The 21781-nt window shown below is 45.4% G+C and overlaps 1 long non-coding RNA gene across 1 annotated transcript in view; it reads left to right on the top strand.

The window, feature by feature from the left end:
- LOC147996479 (uncharacterized) overlaps positions 1-12550 on the top strand; it is a 142285-nt gene extending 129735 nt beyond the window's left edge. Inside the window, exon 8 of the long non-coding RNA XR_015675546.1 lies at positions 10629-12550. This is a non-coding gene — a long non-coding RNA (uncharacterized LOC147996479). The remainder of the gene's footprint in view (positions 1-10628) is intronic.
- Positions 12551-21781: the final 9231 nt, after the last annotated feature.

The raw sequence follows: 21781 nt of genomic DNA on the forward strand, positions 1-21781 counted from the left end.
TCTCAGTGAGTGAACTTAGATCCTGTTTTCTGGTTTGATCAGCAGCCCTTCAAATAGAACCCTCAAGTTCTTAGAATTTTGCAGACCTGCCAAGGGCCAAGGCTAACCTAGGCTCTTGCCCTTGCCAGGGCCCTGCCTTTCACAGTGTGTTCGGCCTTTAGGACCCTCACTTTCTTTCTCATTCAGTAATTCACAGGGAAGGTATTCTTATTATAATCCATCCAACTTTCTATTTGTCTTCATGGGGATGGTTATTCTAGAGACCTTACTGCAGAAAGGAGAGCTCTTGGAGGGGTTCTGGCCTCACTCAAAACCGCGGCCCATGCTTCACAACGTTTATTCCCTGAATGTGTGTGGAGCCCTTATTAGGCACTCAAGAACATGCTCTGCTCGGATGTAGATCTCTCCCGAGAGACACACCCAGAATACAGCAAACACAGAGGCGTATGCCAGCAGCAAACCACTGAACTGAGAATAGGACCCCCGTTGAAGGAATCAGAGAAAGAACTGGAAGAGCTTGAAGGGGCTCGAGACCCCATATGTACAACAATGCCAAGCAACCAGAGCTTCCAGGGACTAAGCCACTAACTAAAGACTATACATGGACTGACCCTGGACTCTGACCTCATAGGTAGCAATGAATATCCTAGTAAGAGCACCAGTGGAAGGGGAAGCCCTGGGTCCTGCTAAGACTGAACCCCCAGTGAACTAGATTGTTGGGGGGAGGGCGGCAAGAGGGGGAGGATGGGGAGGGGAATACCCATAAAGAAGGGGAGGGGGGAGGGGAATGTTTGCCTGGAAACCGGGAAAGGGAATAACACTCGAAATGTATATAAGAAATACTCAAGTTAATAAAAAAAAAAAAAAAAGAAAGAGAAGGATTAAGAAAGCAAGAAGACTTCCTGGTTGCTGCCGCTGCAGAGAGCCCCTGGGCAGCACCCCACGAGCGAACCTGAGCCTCGGGACCACAGGTAAGACCAAATTTTCTGCTGCAAGAAAGCTGCCTGGTGAGCTTGGGACACACGGAAGCAGAATTTCTCTAGAACCGGGCACGTTCTGTGTTTACCGGAAGTCCCACACCCGCGGATCCCGGCCCGCAGCAGCTCTCTGCTCCCAGACCCGGTGAGAGAGAGACCCAACCGCCTGGTCAGGTGGGCACTCCTGAGGCTGCAGAGCGGAAGAGACCACCAACACTGCTCACCCCTGCCCACATCCCTGGCCCAAGAGGAAACTGTATAAGGCCTCTGGGCTCCCGTGGGGAAGGGCCCAGGAGCGGCAGGACCCCTGCCGGAGACACCGCCGGACCCTGAAGGAAACAGACCGGATAAACAGTTCTCTGCACCCAAATCCCGTGGGAGGGAGAGCTGAACCTTCAGAGAGGCAGACAAGCCTGGGAAACCAGAAGAGACTGCTCTCTGCACACACATCTTGGACGCCAGAGGAAAAAGCCAAAGACCATCTGGAACCCTGGTGCACTGAAGCTCCCGGAAACGGCCGCACAGGTCTTCCTGGTTGCTGCCGCTGCAGAGAGCCCGTGGGCAGCACCCCACGAGCGAACCTGAGCCTCGGGACCACAGGTAAGACCAAATTTTCTGCTGCAAGAAAGCTGCCTGGTGAGCTTGGGACACACGGAAGCAGAATTTCTCTAGAACCGGGCACGTTCTGTGTTTACCGGAAGTCCCACACCCGCGGATCCCGGCCCGCAGCAGCTCTCTGCTCCCAGACCCGGTGAGAGAGAGACCCAACCGCCTGGTCAGGTGGGCACTCCTGAGGCTGCAGAGCGGAAGAGACCACCAACACTGCTCACCCCTGCCCACATCCCTGGCCCAAGAGGAAACTGTATAAGGCCTCTGGGCTCCCGTGGCGGAGGGCCCAGGAGCGGCAGGACCCCTGCCGGAGACACCGCCGGACCCTGAAGGAAACAGACCGGATAAACAGTTCTCTGCACCCAAATCCCGTGGGAGGGAGAGCTAAACCTTCAGAGAGGCAGACAGGCCTGGGAAACCAGAAGAGACTGCTCCCTGCACACACATCTCGGACGCCAGAGGAAAAAGCCAAAGACCATCTGGAACCCTGGTGCACTGAAGCTCCCGGAAGGGGCGGCACAGGTCTTCCTGGTTGCTGCCACTGCAGAGAGCCCCTGGACAGCACCCCACGAGCAAACCTGAGCCTCGGGACCACAGGTAAGACCAAATTTTCTGCTGCAAGAAAGCTGCCTGGTGAACTCAAGACACAGGCCCACAGGAACAGCTGAAGACCTGTAGAGAGGAAAAACTACACGCCCGAAAGCAGAACACTCTGTCCCCATAACTGACTGAAAGAGAGGAAAACAGGTCTACAGCACTCCTGACACACAGGCTTATAGGACAGTCTAGCCACTGTCAGAAATAGCAGAACAAAGTAACACTAGAGATAATCTGATGGCGAGAGGCAAGCGCAGGAACCCAAGCAACAGAAACCAAGACTACATGGCATCATCGGAGCCCAATTCTCCCACCAAAACAAACATGGAATATCCAAACACACCAGAAAAGCAAGATCTAGTTTCAAAATCATATTTGATCATGATGCTGGAGGACTTCAGGAAAGACCTGAACACACTTAGGGAAGCACAGGAAAACATTAATAAACAAGTAAAAGCCTACAGAGAGGAATCGCAAAAATCCCTGAAAGAATTCCAGGAAAACACAATCAAACGGTTGAAGGAATTAAAAATGGAAATAGAAGCAATCAAGAAAGAACACATGGAAACAACCCTGGATATAGAAAACCAAAAGAAGAGACAAGGAGCTGTAGATACAAGCTTCACCAACAGAATACAAGAGATGGAAGAGAGAATCTCAGGAGCAGAAGATTCCATAGAAATCATTGACTCAACTGTCAAAGATAATGTAAAGCGGAAAAAGCTACTGGTCCAAAACATACAGGAAATCCAGGACTCAATGAGAAGATCAAACCTAAGGATAATAGGTATAGAAGAGAGTGAAGACTCCCAGCTCAAAGGACCAGTAAATATCTTCAACAAAATCATAGAAGAAAACTTCCCTAACCTAAAAAAAGAGATACCCATAGACATACAGGAAGCCTACAGAACTCCAAATAGATTGGACCAGAAAAGAAACACCTCCCGTCACATAATTGTCAAAACACCAAACGCACAAAATAAAGAAAGAATATTAAAAGCAGTAAGGGAAAAAGGTCAAGTAACATATAAAGGGAGACCTATCAGAATCACACCAGACTTCTCGCCAGAAACTATGAAGGCCAGAAGATCCTGGACTGATGTTATACAGACCCTAAGAGAACACAAATGCCAGCCCAGATTACTGTATCCAGCAAAACTCTCAATTAACATTGATGGAGAAACCAAGATATTCCATGACAAAACCAAATTTACACAATATCTTTCTACAAATCCAGCACTACAAAGGATAATAAATGGTAAAGCCCAACATAAGGAGGCAAGCTATACCCTAGAAGAAGCAAGAAACTAATCGTCTTGGCAACAAAACAAAGAGAATGAAAGCACACAAACATAACCTCACATCAAATATGAATATAACGGGAAGCAATAATCACTATTCCTTAATATCTCTCAATATCAATGGCCTCAACTCCCCAATAAAAAGACATAGATTAACAAACTGGATACGCAACGAGGACCCTGCATTCTGCTGCCTACAGGAAACACACCTCAGAGACAAAGACAGACACTACCTCAGAGTGAAAGGCTGGAAAACAACTTTCCAAGCAAATGGTCAGAAGAAGCAAGCTGGAGTAGCCATTCTAATATCAAATAAAATCAATTTCCAACTAAAAGTCATCAAAAAAGATAAGGAAGGACACTTCATATTCATCAAAGGAAAAATCAACCAAGATGAACTCTCAATCCTAAATATCTATGCCCCAAATACAAGGGCACCTACTTATGTAAAAGAAACCTTACTAAAGCTCAAAACACACATTGCACCTCACACAATAATAGTGGGAGATTTCAACACCCCACTCTCATCAATGGACAGATCATGGAAACAGAAATTAAACAGTGATGTCGACAGACTAAGAGAAGTCATGAGCCAAATGGACTTAACGGATATTTATAGAACATTCTATCCTAAAGCAAAAGGATATACCTTCTTCTCAGCTCCTCATGGTACTTTCTCCAAAATTGACCATATAATTGGTCAAAAAACGGGCCTCAACAGGTACAGAAAGATAGAAATAATCCCATGCGTGCTATCGGACCACCACGGCCTAAAACTGGTCTTCAATAACAATAAGGGAAGAATGCCCACATATACGTGGAAATTGAACAATGCTCTACTCAATGATAACCTGGTCAAGGAAGAAATAAAGAAAGAAATTAAAAACTTTTTAGAATTTAATGAAAATGAAGATACAACATACTCAAACTTATGGGACACAATGAAAGCTGTGCTAAGAGGAAAACTCATAGCGCTGAGTGCCTGCAGAAAGAAACAGGAAAGAGCATATGTCAGCAGCTTGACAGCACACCTAAAAGCTCTAGAACAAAAAGAAGCAAATACACCCAAGAGGAGTAGAAGGCAGGAAATAATCAAACTCAGAGCTGAAATCAACCAAGTAGAAACAAAAAGGACCATAGAAAGAATCAACAGAACCAAAAGTTGGTTCTTTGAGAAAATCAACAAGATAGATAAACCCTTAGCCAGACTAACGAGAGGACACAGAGAGTGTGTCCAAATTAACAAAATCAGAAATGAAAAGGGAGACATAACTACAGATTCGGAGGAAATTCAAAAAATCATCAGATCTTACTATAAAAACCTATATTCAACAAAATTTGAAAATCTTCAGGAAATGGACAATTTCCTAGACAGATACCAGGTATCGAAGTTAAATCAGGAACAGATAAACCAGTTAAACAACCCCATAACTCCTAAGGAAATAGAAGCAGTCATTAAAGGTCTCCCAACCAAAAAGAGCCCAGGTCCAGACGGGTTTAGTGCAGAATTCTATCAAACCTTCATAGAAGACCTCATACCAATATTATCCAAACTATTCCACAAAATTGAAACAGATGGAGCCCTACCGAATTCCTTCTATGAAGCCACAATTACTCTTATACCTAAACCACACAAAGACACAACAAAGAAAGAGAACTTCAGACCAATTTCCCTTATGAATATCGACGCAAAAATACTCAATAAAATTCTGGCAAACCGAATTCAAGAGCACATCAAAACAATCATCCACCATGATCAAGTAGGCTTCATCCCAGGCATGCAGGGATGGTTTAATATACGGAAAACCATCAACGTGATCCATTATATAAACAAACTGAAAGAGCAGAACCACATGATCATTTCATTAGATGCTGAGAAAGCATTTGACAAAATTCAATACCCCTTCATGATAAAAGTCCTGGAAAGAATAGGAATTCAAGGCCCATACCTAAACATAGTAAAAGCCATATACAGCAAACCAGTTGCTAACATTAAACTAAATGGAGAGAAACTTGAAGCAATCCCACTAAAATCAGGGACTAGACAAGGCTGCCCACTCTCTCCCTACTTATTCAATATAGTTCTTGAAGTTCTAGCCAGAGCAATCAGACAACAAAAGGAGATCAAAGGGATACAGATCGGAAAAGAAGAGGTCAAAATATCACTATTTGCAGATGACATGATAGTATATTTAAGTGATCCCAAAAGTTCCACCAGAGAACTACTAAAGCTGATAAACAACTTCAGCAAAGTGGCTGGGTATAAAATTAACTCAAATAAATCAGTTGCCTTCCTCTATACAAAAGAGAAACAAGCCGAGAAAGAAATTAGGGAAACGACACCCTTCATAATAGACCCAAATAATATAAAGTACCTCGGTGTGACTTTAACCAAGCAAGTAAAAGATCTGTACAATAAGAACTTCAAGACACTGAGGAAAGAAATTGAAGAAGACCTCAGAAGATGGAAAGATCTCCCATGCTCATGGATTGGCAGGATTAATATGGTAAAAATGGCCATTTTACCAAAAGCAATCTACAGATTCAATGCAATCCCTATCAAAATACCAATCCAATTCTTCAAAGAGTTAGACAGAACAATTTGCAAATTCATCTGGAATAACAAAAAACCCAGGATAGCTAAAGCTATCCTCAACAATAAAAGGACTTCAGGGGGAATCACTATCCCTGAACTCAAGCAGTATTACAGAGCAATAGTGATAAAAACTGCATGGTATTGGTACAGAGACAGACAGATAGACCAATGGAATAGAATTGAAGACCCAGAAATGAACCCACACACCTATGGTCACTTGATTTTTGACAAAGGAGCCAAAACCATCCAATGGAAAAAAGATAGCATTTTCAGCAAATGGTGCTGGTTCAACTGGAGGGCAACATGTAGAAGAATGCAGATCGATCCATCCTTATCACCCTGTACAAAGCTTAAGTCCAAGTGGATCAAGGACCTCCACATCAAACCAGACACACTCAAACTAATAGAAGAAAAACTAGGGAAGCATCTGGAACACATGGGCACTGGAAAAAATTTCCTGAACAAAACACCAATGGCTTATGCTCTAAGATCAAGAATCGACAAATGGGATCTCATAAAACTGCAAAGCTTCTGTAAGGCAAAGGACACTGTGGTTAGGACAAAACGGCAACCAACAGATTGGGAAAAGATCTTTACCAATCCTACAACAGATAGAGGCCTTATTTCCAAAATATACAAAGAACTCAAGAAGTTAGACCGCAGGGAAACAAATAACCCTATTAAAAATGGGGTTCAGAGCTAAACAAAGAATTCACAGCTGAGGAATGCCGAATGGCTGAGAAACACCTAAAGAAATGTTCAACATCTTTAGTCATAAGGGAAATGCAAATCAAAACAACCCTGAGATTTCACCTCACACCAGTGCGATTGGCTAAGATCAAAAACTCAGGTGACAGCAGATGCTGGCGAGGATGTGGAGAAAGAGGAACACTCCTCCATTGTTGGTGGGATTGCAGACTGGTAAAACCATTCTGGAAATCAGTCTGGAGGTTCCTCAGAAAATTGGACATTGAACTGCCTGATGATCCAGCTATACCTCTCTTGGGCATATACCCAAAAGATGCCTCAACATATAAAAGAGACACGTGCTCCACTATGTTCATCGCAGCCTTATTTATAATAGCCAGAAGCTGGAAAGAACCCAGATGCCCTTCAACAGAGGAATGGATACAGAAAATGTGGTACATCTACACAATGGAATATTACTCAGCTATCAAAAACAACGAGTTTATGAAATTCGTAGGCAAATGGTTGGAACTGGAAAATATCATCCTGAGTGAGCTAACCCAATCACAGAAAGACATACATGGTATGCACTCATTGATAAGTGGCTATTAGCCCAAATGCTTGAATTACCCTAGATCCCTAGAACAAACGAAACTCAAGACGGATGATCAAAATGTGAATGCTTCACTCCTTCTTTAAATGAGGAAAAAGAATACCCTTGGCAGGGAAGGGAGAGGCAAAGATTAAAACAGAGACTGAAGGAACACCCATTCAGAGCCTGCCCCACATGTGGCCCATACATATACAGCCACCCAATTAGACAAGATGGATGAAGCAAAGAAGTGCAGACCGACAGGAGCCGGATGTAGATCGCTCCTGAGAGACACAGCCAGAATACAGCAAATATAGAGGCGAATGCCAGCAGCAAACCACTGAACTGAGAATAGGTCCCCTATTGAAGGAATCAGAGAAAGAACTGGAAGAGCTTGAAGGGGCTCGAGACCCCAAAAGTACAACAATGCCAAGCAACCAGAGCTTCCAGGGACTAAGCCACTACCTAAAGACTATACATGGACTGACCCTGGACTCTGACCCCATAGGTAGCAATGAATACCCTAGTAAGAGCACCAGTGGAAGGGGAAGCCCTGGGTCCTGCTAAGACTGAACCCACAGTGAACTAGTCTATGGGGGGAGGGCGGCAATGGGGGGAGGGTTGGGAGGGGAACACCCATAAGGAAGGGGAGGGGGGAGGGGGATGTTTGCCCGGAAACCGGGAAAGGGAATAACACTCGAAATGTATATAAGAAATACTCAAGTTAATAAAAAAAAATGTTTGGATCTATTAAAAAAAAAAAAAGAAAGCAAGAAGAAAGAAACAAAGGAAGAAACAAAGAAAAGAAGTTTCCAGAATATAATACCCTAAGGACTGACCCACAGTGGCCTCCTTCTTCAGCTATACTCTAATTCTAAAAGTTCCCAGAACCTTGCAGAAATAGTACCACCAGCTAAGATATTCAAAAGTTAATCTTACAGGCACGCATTTCTCATTCAAACCTTAACGAGTCATAATCCTACTTACAAGATGTCTACACTGTAACAACTTCCAAAAGCCCTACCTCCAGCTACCCTAATATTGAGGACTGAGGACTTCAGTACTGGAATGTGAGGGGAGGAGAAGTTCTACTGTAATACAACTTTCCCTTAATCCAAAAAAAAAAAAAGAACATGCTCTGCTGTCTTTGTGCCTTTGGATTGCAGAGACTAGCAGGGAAATGGTGTATACTAGAACAGCTCGGCAGGGAAGCTGGAGGTCAATATGGCTGCTGCCTTAGAGTGAGTTAGAGAATGCCAAGTGGAAACTCCAGGGCAAGAGGCAGGGATCAAGCTGGAGTTCCCTATAGGTCACAGTAGAAATGAGCCATTTCACCCTAAGAGCACAGTGTGTGTGTGTGTGTAGTGTGTGTGTGTGTGTGTGTGTGTGTGTGTGTGTGTGTGTGTGTGTCTGTCTGTCTGTCTGTCTGTATGTGTGTGCGCACTCGTGCAGGGGGTGGGGTGGTGGTGGGTGGGGTGGGGCACTGAAAATCTTTTCTGAATCAGAGTATAGTAGTAATTCGTGGAGGTTTTAAAAGATTCTCTCTAGGTGTTAGCAGGAATATGTTGGAATTTCTGTTGAAAGACACTTAAGCAGACTGTTGCCATGGTTTGGGTGGTGAGTGGGGATGGGAAACAGTGGATTCTGGGAAATATTAAGGAGTCTGAATGGACAGGAGGCGGTGATAGTTTGGACATGGGGGATGTGGGGTAGAGTTTGATGGTGTCCATCTCTGGAAAGAAGAACTGAAGGAAGAGTAAATATTGTCTGAGAATAGAACACAGGGGGGAAAAGGACACAGGGCCGAAGTGGAAAGGCCATGGGTTAAGCTTATAATATACCCATTTTAAGACATCTCTGAGGTACACCAAAGGTACTGTCATAGAGACTAAAATCCAGAGTTCAAAAGAGAGCTTAACCAGAGACAGAGAGGGAGATGAGGGATATGCTCCTGTGGGTGAGAAATAGGCATAGAAGAGAACAGGTCATTCCTCACCTGACAGGGGATCACGTGACTCCTGTGGTCCCGCCAGTGCCAGAAGAAATTGTTTTAGGGCCTGGAATGTATCAGTACATGCCACAGTATGACTTACAAAGCCCTTTCTGGGATAGGCTATTATTGGAAGCTGGCCTTTCCCTGCCCTCACAGTGTCATTTCCCACCTGTCTCTCTGCTATATTTGCAGTGTATCCCTCTTGTTTCTCCAAAGCACCACAGACAATAGAACCTGTGCCTTCTGGAATCAAGTCCACAGCAAAGGACAGAACTTTCTCAGGTCGTCATGAAACTGAAATCTAAGGCCAAACTTTGTGATCTCTCTCCATCACGACAGAGCACCTTTTCAGTAGCAAGGGGAGTGCCAATTGCCAAGTTTAGACATCTGGTTCCCCTAGGGAACTCCCCAAAACTCTCTGGGAATAGCTGAGAGGGTCCCTGACATTGCTAATGTCTGAGTAGGGTAGGGTACTAGATAGAGACCCTGGGCTGAGCCTAGAAAGGAAAGGTGTATCCTCAGACCGTAGGGATGGGGAAGAGGCAGGGAGGAGGGTCCACAGGTCAGGCACGCAGGATTCACCAACGTTCCTTGGATTACTTGACAATTGTGCATTTTCACCTAGCATTCTCCCTTTGTCTTTTATGTGGAATCAAAAAAAAATCATCTAGATGATTATTTAATCATCAAGACCAGCTGAAATAGTTTACTGTGTTATCTCTCCCACAGGCAGATGCATTTAGGAGAGTGAAGTGCCTGGGGTGAATACTAGCCATTCATTCTGGAAGAGTATTTGGGACATAAGAGAGTACAGAGAGGCCATCAGTGTTTCCTGAGAGCTCTCTGGCTTGAAGGTATTTCCTATGCCTGGCCCTTCACTTAAGACTCAGCACGATGACTCCTGGGAGAGCAGGGAGCATGATTCTTAGAGGAGGAAGTGAGTTGGATAAGTGGAAGCCTACTGCTGGGTCTCTGTGGATTCCGTATCTGCTGGCATTGCTCGCCAGTCTGAATTTCTGAAACCTGGAGAAAAGTTTTCTAGCTTATACACTGTGTCCCTTTTCTTTCAGCTTTGCACTGTAATTAATTGTCTGGTGGGTCCTTGGATGGGAATGACATTCAGATCCATTTAAACTAATGAATTGTTGTTTCCAAGTGATACAGTTGCCTCTGCTTTAATGAGTGGCTCCTAATAGACTCTTACAATGGACATTTGATTCTTTGGCGGGGAACGCAATGCTGACAGCCTTCCCTTTCTGTTTTGTTGTGTTTCTAGAGTCTTCCTGGCCCTGTACCAAAGCTCACAAAACTCCTGACAGCATGGCAATGGACAACCATTTGGAAGTCTGCCTTTCAGCTGGGGCTTTGAACCCCAGGGTTGGAGGACCCTGGACCCCCTCACTTGAAGCACCACAGAAGCACAGAGGGAGATGTGTTGCTTGTGTTTCTAAACATGGAAATTCCACCAAGAACTTAAGGACAAGAACCCATTACTTTATGAAATCAGACCACAGTACAGCGTCACATACAAACCTGATTGTGTTCAGGGGGAGAGATAGGCAGATTCTGTCAAATTGGATTTAAAATGTATTGGAGGCTCTGGGTGTTTGAAGGAACCCCTAGGGTGATGCTGAATGACAATCTTACAGAGAGGGAAGTAATGCATGCCTGAAAATTCTGCTTGGTTCATATGTCCATTCACTCTATCATAAAGCAAACCCATTGTGTGCTCAGCAGTGCCTCAGTGCTGAGTGATAGGAAGACAAATAATAGGCAAGATTCGTGTGTGTGTGTGTGTGTGTGTGTGTGTGTGTGTGTGTGTGTGTGTGTATGTGTGTGTGTGTGTGTGTGTGTCTGCGGATCCAACTCAAAGCCTTCTGCATGAGAAGTAAGTACTCCATCCCCAGCACAGAGATAAAGAAACAAGCCGCCTGCTGGGCTTTTTGAAGGTAGGGAATGTGCTGGGAAGTAGGCAAGGTCTCTCCAGGAGTACCTGCATTTAGATCAGGCATCTGTGTGCGTGAGAACATACAAGGGTCACTCCTCCAAACTCATCCAGCTCTGCCCAGTAAGGCAATGATAACTTCCTCCCCTTGCCGGGTCAGGTGCTGAGACCTGCCTGAGCTGTGTGTGTCCCTCTTGTTCAGGTGACATTCCGCCCTCCTTGACCCTTCATGGTAACAGCCTCAGGAGAGGCTCACAGGGAAGGCTCTGGCAGAAGAATGGGGAGACTACTTTGGTATCATGGGATGGAAAGTTATTCCAAGCACACAGAGCAGGAAAAGCCAGCTCCCTTTCTCCTCTAGAAGTGACATGCCTTTCCTGTCCTCATCGGTTTCTTCTGCCTTTCCTCCTGCTGTCGTCAACTTGTGGCTCTAGGAAATCAAGTGTCTCTAAGGCCAATTGTCCATGGCCATGGAGAGAGCACGCAAAGCGATATTTTCTCTGAATTACAGCTGGTGTGGAAAAGACGGCTGCTTTACATATGTCAGCCTCATGATGCCCGGGGAAGTGGCTGTGCTAAGCTGTAACAACAGCGCTCCATGCCACCAGGCAGCAAATGGATTTTGGTTCCGCTTTAATTTCTAGCAAACGGCCATGCCTACGCCACATCCATCAGCAGGAGCCGATTCCACTGCTGAATTAACAGCCTTGCTTAATGGCCGCCTCGCTGCTTATCACACCTCTGTTTGATTAAATTGTTATATAAAGAGAAATGTTTTGGCAATAACTATCTGCCGGGAATTTCAATCATGTCCTGGGACCACCGTTGCTGAATCATGGTTCTTTTCTTTTAGAGAAATGAAAATTTTATTGCCACCAGTAGGGCAGACTCGGGGGCATAGGGAGAAAGAGTAGAAATGGAAACAGCAACAATGGACAGAAGGTCCTGGGCCTAGAGGGTTGCGCTGGTTTGAATGGAGTGTCCCCCATAAGCTCTGGAGTTGATACTTGGTCTCCAGTTGGTGTCACTGTTTGGGCAGGTTTTGAAGATGTGACCTTGCTGGAGGAAGGCTGTCTTTGGGGTTTCAAAAGCTATGAACTATTCCCAGCTCTTTCTCTGTTGCCTCATTGTTTTGAGACATAAGCTCTCAGCTGTCCCTGTTGTCATTTCAGCTGCCTGCTGCCCCAATTTCCTGCCATGATAAATTTTTATCTGCTGGAACTGTAAGCCCAAATAAACTCCTCTCTTCCATTTGCCTTGGTTATGGTGTTTCACTACAGCAATAGAAAAGTCACATACCAAGGCACAAGTGACAGAGCCTGCCATGCCTCCTGACTTTGATCCTGGCTCTTTAAGGGAAGGCCTCCTTTCTTCTTAGAAGAAAGAAAAACCAGAGCCATTAGCCATGCGCTCTCTCTACCTCAGTCAAGCAACTCTGGGATATCTAGAAGGAACACGATGCCAAGAACAAAGGTAAGCAGTGCTGTTTGCTTATGGAGTTTGAAGACCTCTAGAAGCATGTACGACCCCTCTGCTCCAGGTCGTCTTCTAGGTACTTTCTGTGTCTTAACCCAAATGATTTGCATAAGGAGCCGGTGAGGATGCCATTGTCATCTGTTTTAGACACATGCAAAGGAGTCAGCAGAGAGAAGTGAAGCAGGTAGACCAGTTCCTATGAGTAAGAGGGTAGCTGAACCAGGATTTGCCCCAGGGTCTGGCTCCAGAGTCTTTCTCAGAACCTGCACCTGACAATATCAAGTTTATGAGGCAGCAAACCCTTCTCAGCAGCTGCCTACTCCACTGTGAGCTAAATATGTTACAAAGTATTGGAACTGGAAGATAATTAGATGTGGGTCTTACCTCAAAGGAAATTGTGATATAATTGGGGCAGGAGAAACACCTGCAAAAGGGCTCAAAAGTAATGAAAATGGACCACAAACAAACTGACTATATATATATATATATATATATATATATATATATACATATATATATATATATATATATCAAGTTTGTAGAGGGTGGGGATGGATGGATGAATGTAGCATCAACAGTTATCATCACAGTGGATGTGCAGCTATTTCAAGGTGGCTTTCTGGAAATGTTCATTTTGCCAAACCCTGAAGACAGGGCATATTCGAATGGAAAGCAGAGGAAGAGAAGGCAGGGTCTTAACTGTCATGGCTCCAGTCTTTCCAGGAGCCAAGGGGGAAGCAGCTGTAAATCAGGTGCCCCGAGGTGATCCCCATGCCTAATGTGACAAGGCTGCGGAAGGGACGTCAACAAATTGCTCATAGGCATTGGCTGTAATAGGACATCAAGTTGATGTGTGCAAATGGGGACTAGAAGCTGAATAGTTCTTTGACTCAGTGTGAATAGCTCTTTGCCTTCAGAACGGGGAGAGGAAGAAATGAATAAACCTTCCAAGAAACCAATTAACCCATAGACAGTTCATTCTGTTGTTCTAATACAGACTGAACAGGACAGTGGACACATGGTTCAGAGACAGCTCATCAGGATACAAAGTAGACCAGGTTAATCAGTTTTCTCTCGTAGATAATGAAGCTGTTTCATTTTATTTTGGTTTATATCATGTGGTGTTCCCAAGGCCCTGGGAGTACAAGGATGGCATCTTGCCAGAGAGAGAGAGAGGAGAGAGAGAGAGAGAGAGAGAGAGAGAGAGAGAGAGAGAGAGGAGAGAAGACACACCTTGTCTTCATTACTGTTCACAATAAAACATGTGTCATGGGAAAGGAGAAGTAGTGGGTTTCCACTACCTTCAAAGGGCAGAGAGGACCTCAGGCTGAATCAGAGTTTATGGCTGTGCATACCAATCAGCAGGGAGGATGATAATTTGCTTTGTCATTAAATCGTAACCTTTTTTGCACACAGTGTCTCCTCAGATGCCCTGTCTCTAACACCAGAGACATTGTGGATTCAGGAAGCTTGCAAATGGACTTGATTGCCCTCCAGGAGAGACTACTGAGGTCCAGAGTTTGGGGGTCATACCACTAATCTCCTTGTCTCTGGCTCTTGTGCTGGGCTAGCTACATGAATCCACTCTCAGATCTGTCTCCTACTGTGTGTCTCAACAAGCCCTCCTGGGTTTTCCAGCCACCTCCTAGCCTGCTACCTGGTGCCTGTCAACACCAGGATCTGAGCCTCAGTTTTCTTCTTATTCATCAAATGCAGAAAGACCTAAGTCACAGGTTGTTAAAGAGGACTGTTGGAGAAAGCATATGGGACTTTGTAGAGAACACATGTGGATACACAGGAAAGATCTAAGGATTTATATAATGACCATGGTCACCAGATCTTACAGATTCCCTAGGCCAGTTGACTAACTGTTCTTCCCAAAGTCTACCTTTCTCATTTGTGCTTAACTAGCCACATTCCTTTCTGAGTGCTTGTCAGATCAAGTCCAAAGTCCCCAGCCTGGCACTCAAAGCCCCCTTCTAAAGTCCCCAGCTTATCCCCTCTTGTGAATTGGGTCTGAAATGTTCCCCCAAAGGTTCTTGTACTGAAGACTTGCTTCCCAATGCAGTAGCATTCCTTTGGGGGAAGGTATCTGGATCTGGAGGACTCCGATATCTGTAGTGGATTACTCAATTGATAGATCCATGGTATGGTGGACTATTCCAAGGTGATGGAGACTTATGAGGAAGGACCTAGTTGAAAGAAATGGGTCCTCAGGGCTATGCTCTGGGGACTACATCTTGTCCCTGTCCCTGCTTCCCTCTCCCTCCCTTTGCATCCCGGATGCCATGAATGAGTACTCTCTTGGGTCTCACATATCACTGTGATATCCTGCTTTACCCCAGGCCCTAAGCAACAGTGCCAGCAAACCATGGACTTTGGAAACCCCTGAAACAATGTGGCAAAGCAAGCCACCTTTAAGTTGGTTTTCTTTCCTTTGTTCTTTATTCCCCCACAGCAATAGAAAACTGACTAACATCTCTGCTGTATTTATCAATCCAGCCATTTTACTGGAATCTTCTATGCCAGCATATTTTACATCACAAAAAAGGGAAGTCACCATGTAGGCACCTGATCTCTATTGATAATGATAATGACAAGAATAGAAAACGTTTTACTTTGGATTTTACAGAAACATCTTAAAATGTGTGACCTACCTAAAGGATGGGTTCAAGCTGACTTTGAACTATGAGTCTATACTTGAAGGATGCTGGGCTTTAGGTCAGGCCTGTAAGGAAGATGTTTCGGGGTCAGTGTTCCTGTATTTTACATCATTTCCCATGCACGAAATCATCTACTGGTCCCATGGGTTTGACTCGCCCTGTTTGCTCACACAAAACACAGATGCCAAGACACACACGGTTGCACAAAGGGTCCAAGTGCACACTGTTAATGTAGCATAAATTACTCCATGGAGATATGTAGATTTTTGTGTGGCCTGTCCTATCAGGCAGGATTACAGCTCCTTAAAGCTTTGAATCTATTCCCCTTCACAGGCCACTGGACAGCTTGCAATGAAACACACGGTTGCCTTTTGTTTGCCTTGATGCCTTGGCCCTTATCCCCAGTGTGGCCATTCGAGCTGTGTTCCGTTCAGCTCAGACCCCTCCCTTTGTCCTCCTTTCTAGTCTCTTCCCCCCAGGTCTCTGCCTCCTTCATTCTGTCACCACCAGTATTCAGGGTCAGGAAAGATCAGGGACTGGCACACTCCTAGACTTTCTATCTCCACCTGACAGTACTGGCTCAGTAACAAGAATTGCCCAATGGCTCATAGGACAGCTACACCTTTTGCAATTTAGGGAGAAGGTGCCAGAATGAACTGCAGCAGGCTGGCCCCAAGATGACTGGTCTCCACCTACTCCTTGACTTGCCAGTGGGAGGCACAGGTTCTTCAAGGCTGCAGCTCAGTAGTTGTGCCATGGTAGATCCATGCAACACCTTGGAAGCAGCCTGGCGTGGTGTCTCTTACTTCAAACACAGTCAAGATAACTGCTCCTGGGCAAGATGGTGCCTTGCCCAGAGCCAGATAGATCGACAGATGGAGGTGACCTTGGGCTCACTTCTCATAGTGCTTATAAAGTTAAGAGTATCATTTCTCAAGGCTGCTATGAGGAAACAGATGAAAAACTAATATCTGAACCCAGTGAACACCCAGAAGTGTTTACTCCTACCTCCCGCCCTCCTTACCTTACCCCTACCTCATCCTCCTCACCCAGCCCCTACCTTCCATCCTCCTTGCCTTGCTCCTGCCATGGGAGAGTCGTTGGGAGGATCAAGCAAGTGTCCTCTAAACTGCAAACTACATGCAAGCGGTCATTGTCAGTTCATTGGAACAGCAGTTTGCACATTTGCTGTGAAAGCCCGGAGACCCATAAATGAGGGTTTTCTTGAAAGATCATGAAATATTAGATCTAGGGACTGAGGAATGTAGGCAAATGCCAGAGTGCTTAGCTAGCCTGAATGAGATTCCCAGCATAAGGGCTGGAGAGATGGCTCAGCCGTTAAAAGGCTAGGCTCACAACCAAAAATATGAGATTCCCAGCATAAACAAACAGGCCACAATTGGGTCCCTTGCAGCAAGCAGTATATGGGCTAATGAAAGCTGATATAGATCACGCATAACATCGCAGACCTGTAGAGGCAATAGCTTCAAGGCTTGTTCTGAGGGGTGAGGATGTAACTGAATGGTTGAGCAGTTTTACTACCATGCAGGATGCCCTGGGTTTGATTCCTCAGTACCACAAGAAGAAGAAATATGTTTCCCAAGACCACAGAGCCATGCAAGGAAAGATTTCTGCAGAAGGTTGAGGATTTTCTCTGGAGACTTTCTTAACCTCAGCCTTACTGACATTAGGAACTAGCTCCTTCCTTGTTGCTAAGGATTCTGGGTACTGTGGGATATTCAGCAAGATCCCTCGCTCCTACTCACTAAAACCCAACAGCATCACCTTTCTCAGGTGCTAGCATTCAAAAGTGTGTCCAGACATTGCCCTGAGGCTCACGGTCACCCACACTGAGAACCACTGCCTTAATTCCCCAGGAGAGAGAGAAAAGAGGCCAGAAGAGGATGCCTCTGGATGCAAACCATCACTGGATGCAGAGATAGTGCTTTGGCAGCCATTAGCAGGCAAAATGCTTTTAAATAAGCAAATTTTAATTTAGACCTAAATCTCCATTATTGCCTGAGGCTGGAGGAAAATTGGTGACCATTTAAAATTATTAATTGGAGCCTGCTGCAAACCAGTGGAGGGTGAAAAGCAGAAAGGGTCTGGATGATGAACAGAGGGGGAGGGGAGAGAAAGGGGAGAGGGCCGGGAAGCAACTGGTCCAAACCGACTGAGGTGAGACCTTCTTATTGGGAACAGGGAGGCCTTCCAAGGAACCTGGCAGCCATGACACAGGGGTGGGGGGATGGTGGCAGAATAGTAACAGGGCCTACGAAAGAAATTAAGTTTCCAGGGGTTGGAAGCAAACCCCAGGTGCCAGGAGCTAAACCTCAAACTCAGTTCTGTGGGGGAAACATGACTTGTCGGAGGAAGCAAGCTCCCCAGAGAGGAAGGGATGAGTTCCGACTCCAGCAGGTGCCTTCCTGAAGCACCAAGCAGCTCGGTGCTGTGATTTTCAAAAACTGTCTTGGCGGATGAATCGATTCTTCCTCATTAGACTGAGTGAAAGGTAATGATGTGAACTGAAGGTCTGCATGCCTTCGAGGTAAGCTCTGGCTGTGGACTTTAGAGGTTTGACGGATGTGGAAGAAGCCAGTGGGGAGTCAAGAGAAAGAGACACTCATGGGCGTGGCAGGGAGCTTTGGGGGCAACAGAGGGGATGCATCTGAGGAATAAGGGCTTGAGGACCGTCCTCTGGAAAGATGGTAAGGGTTGAGGAGAGTCCAGACTGGAGAGGCAGGACTCTGGGGAACCTGCACAGAGGGATTAATAGTCATCATTACTGAGAGGGGATGTGGTCTCAAGCTCGCTGTGTGCCAATCAGTGAATCTCTAGTAAAACAGTTTCCCTTTTGAAGAGTTTTTGCTGTGGACACTTGGGGTCAAGAGAAGACGGCTTAATTGGCCAAGCTAGAACACAACACTCCCTCTACTCCCCCCTCTCTCCTTGGCCCTGGTTTCTGGCCACTGAATGCTTAGAGAGGGAGGAAATGGGGACCAGTGTGATCCTTCTGCTCTGGGACTCAGTAGAGGGAGACAGAAGCCCACCTTCCATCCCACAGGCAGAGTGGTGACAATAGCATTTGAATCAGAGCAAAGAAGTGAATCCTTCAAGGCCCCCCCAACCAGGATCTGCAAACTCGAGTAGGCATTCAAGGGTCCCAACCCCTATTTCAGGGTGGCTGGCACAGTCTGTGTTGCTCATTTTAAGAAAGCCATGGCTGTGAGTGCAAAGTTAAATGAGGATTATCAGTGGGTGTAGCTTGGGCTAGATTGAGGACCCCTAGGCTTTTCTGAGACATGTCAGAAAGAGGATCATTGCTGTGAATCTTACCACCCACCCACCCACTCCAGCCCCCACCGTACTCTCTCTGACCTTATTTCCCTTTGACAAGGCACGCGTGGTCTTCAATAATGCAGGTCCCACCTAACACAGAAGAAGCCTGTCACCCAAAAATAACTTGAAAAGCAGACAGAGGAAAGCAGATAAGCATTCAAAATCATTTATTTATAGCACAGAACACAAAGCGTCAAAGAGACTACAGGCAGGCAACAGCCACAGCACCCTTCGGGAGGGCAGCTGGGAGCCTCTCCTACCCTGCCGAGCTGGCTCAATGGAGTGCTTCCAGATGTGGTCTGCCCAGGGTGGGCTTTCAAAGAAGAAGGGGATATGGCAAGGTACAAGGGGGAGGGAATTCAAGAAGGAGAAAATGAGAAGATCTCAGATGAGTGTTAGATTAAAAACTTCAGCAAGAGTCTGGGGGAGCTAAAGAACCCATCATTGGAAGGGTTGTGCAGAAGCTGGGACCTTTTAGGATACACTGGTAGAATATTTGCATGGGCAGATCAGTATTTTCTCCCATTGGTTACTGCTAAGAAAAAGAAACTATGCTGGGTTGTATTTCATTCCTTTTGGGGAAGAGGCTTGAGCCCTCTCTCTTCTCTCTTCTTCCTGACCAGCTCCCTTCCTGCTCAGGGCAGAAAAGCCTGTCACCAGCTCTGACAGAACACTGAACACCAGACAACCTCTAAATCCCCCGCCTCTCTGAGATTCCAGAATGTTCTAGCACTTAGGAGCCTTTAGAAGGTGGAGGGAAAAAAAGATCAAAAAGTGTGTTGCATAAACAATTATTTCTGAGGAACAAAAGGGAAGAGAAGTCAAAGAATTTCAGACTCTTAGAACAGAATTACTTCTGCAAGAATTTCAACAATAAAAGTACTTTTATAACTCCAAGTGTATATTTTGTTACTGAAAGCCAAAAATAATATACTGGCTGATCAAAACTGACAACACCAACCTCAAATGTCACTGAATACTGAAAACATGTACAGCCAGATCCGAATTAACAAGAGTCTATCCAGACCATCAAAATATATGGCAGCTTGGCGCCTTGTCACAGATGGTCAGTAATGGCTTCAAGGCCAGTAAAGCAGCCGGTGGAAGAAGGAGAGCCATGCCCTCCAGCACCAATGCCTCCCCTCACCCAGCATGATTACTCCTAATGGCAGCTGAGGTGTCAAAACCAACAGTGGCGTGTGTAGGCAAACTGTAGCTCCTAGTTGACCAACTATGTGGTATTCCGTACAATCCATGAACACATGCGAAATGGGAGGCCCTGCATTCTGCAAGGGTAAGCATGGTGTTTTTGTGCCCTATCTCCCTGCTGGCAACTCTCTGGGGAGACTTGTGTGCCTTGGTCTGAGCCAGAAGAACAAACTGAGCTGAAGACAGATCCTTATTCTCCGGGAGCTCACTTGATATGGTAGTACACACGTGTGATCCTGGCATTTGAAAGGCTGAGGCAGGGAGTTGGGGATTTAGCTCAGTGGTAGAGCGCTTGCCTAGGAAGCGCAAGGCCCTGGGTTCAGTCCCCAGCTCCGAAAAAAAAGAACAAAAAAAAAAAAAAGAAAGGCTGAGGCAGGAGGATTGAGAGTGGGAATTCAGCCTTGACTGCACAGTGAGGTTATCTCAAAATAAAACAACAAGACAAAAAACACCACCACCACCATCACCTACAACAACAACAACAACAAAAACAACAACAAGACCTTTTAAAATGGAGCTTAAAATTCTCGTGAGGAAGAAAGTTGACTTTTTTTATACATTTGTAAAAAGTTTGTTGTGCAATAATATGGACAAACTTCTGCAAAGTTTTATAAGTACAAAGAACACTGTGCTATGCTTCTCTACCCAGATGCCTCACCATTGACAGTCGCTGCACTTGCTCTGTGGATGAGCATTTGAAGCTGAGCTCCAGGCCTCATGTCTCACCACTTCTAAATAAATAGCTCTACATGCTTGCCCAGAACAAGAACCCTCAGCACCTCACCACCCTATGCCTGTACCATCCAGAAAGTTCACAGTGGTTCAATAGCATTGGCACAGCCCCTTTTCAGCTGTTGAGAACTGCAGACGGAGGGAGTTTACAAATGAGTTTTATTTTGGCTCAGAATTTCAGTGGAAGGTCAAGGGACTGAATCTGGAGATGGCCTTCTTTCTGGCAGAGTCGGGAAGCCATGGAGGGAATTACAGGGAGAGACATACAGTCTGGAAATGTAAATACCCCTTGGCATCTCTCTTTTCTCATACAGCTAGTAATACTGAACCATGGGGTCCTTATTTAATGCCAATCAGCCTCACATCTGAGACACCACAGTCATATTAAGCCTCTACCCTCTCAAATGCCCCCTAATGGAGATTAGGTTTTAGGACATAAGCCCTTAGGGGGCAAGCACAAACCATATCCCAGCCTCCACCCAATCCTTCAGCAATGACCTGTTCCCTCTGGAGCCCTCAGAGATGCTTTCCCCTGGGGATGATGTCACTGTAGCCTCCTCTACCTGGATGTTTTCCAGTCATTTTATGTGTTCAACATTCTGAAGAACATGGGCCTTACCTTCTCCATGATGCCTCTCCACATGGTAGAGAGAGGTTAGGTTTTCTTGACAGAAATCAAGCAGATGTGACTCTGTCCTCCTCACTAAGTACCACTGGCAGCGCATGATCCTGACCTGCTTCAAATTGGTTGGTGCCAGTCACATTGCTAAGCTCTCTAACATAAAGTCATTACATTTGCCTATAATTTATTAGTATTTTATGATACCAGTCCCCAGGCTTGGTGGCCGATCTAGTTCCACAATCCTATCCTTATTGATTTGGTTTAAAACTTAATTTTTAAAATAACATTATTTTAGTGTGTGTGTGTATGTGTGTGTGTGTGTGTTGGTGTTGGTAGTGTGTACATATTAGTGTAGGTGTCTGTGAAGGCCAGTAGAAAGCATTGAGTGCCCTGGAGTTGGACTTAAGCTATGATCTGTTTAACACAGGTACTGGAAATTGAAT

This window comes from Rattus norvegicus, chromosome 2 (assembly GCF_021556685.1).
Source record: "Rattus norvegicus strain SHRSP/BbbUtx chromosome 2, alternate assembly SHRSP_T2T, whole genome shotgun sequence".
NCBI classification, from domain to species: Eukaryota; Metazoa; Chordata; class Mammalia; order Rodentia; family Muridae; genus Rattus; species Rattus norvegicus.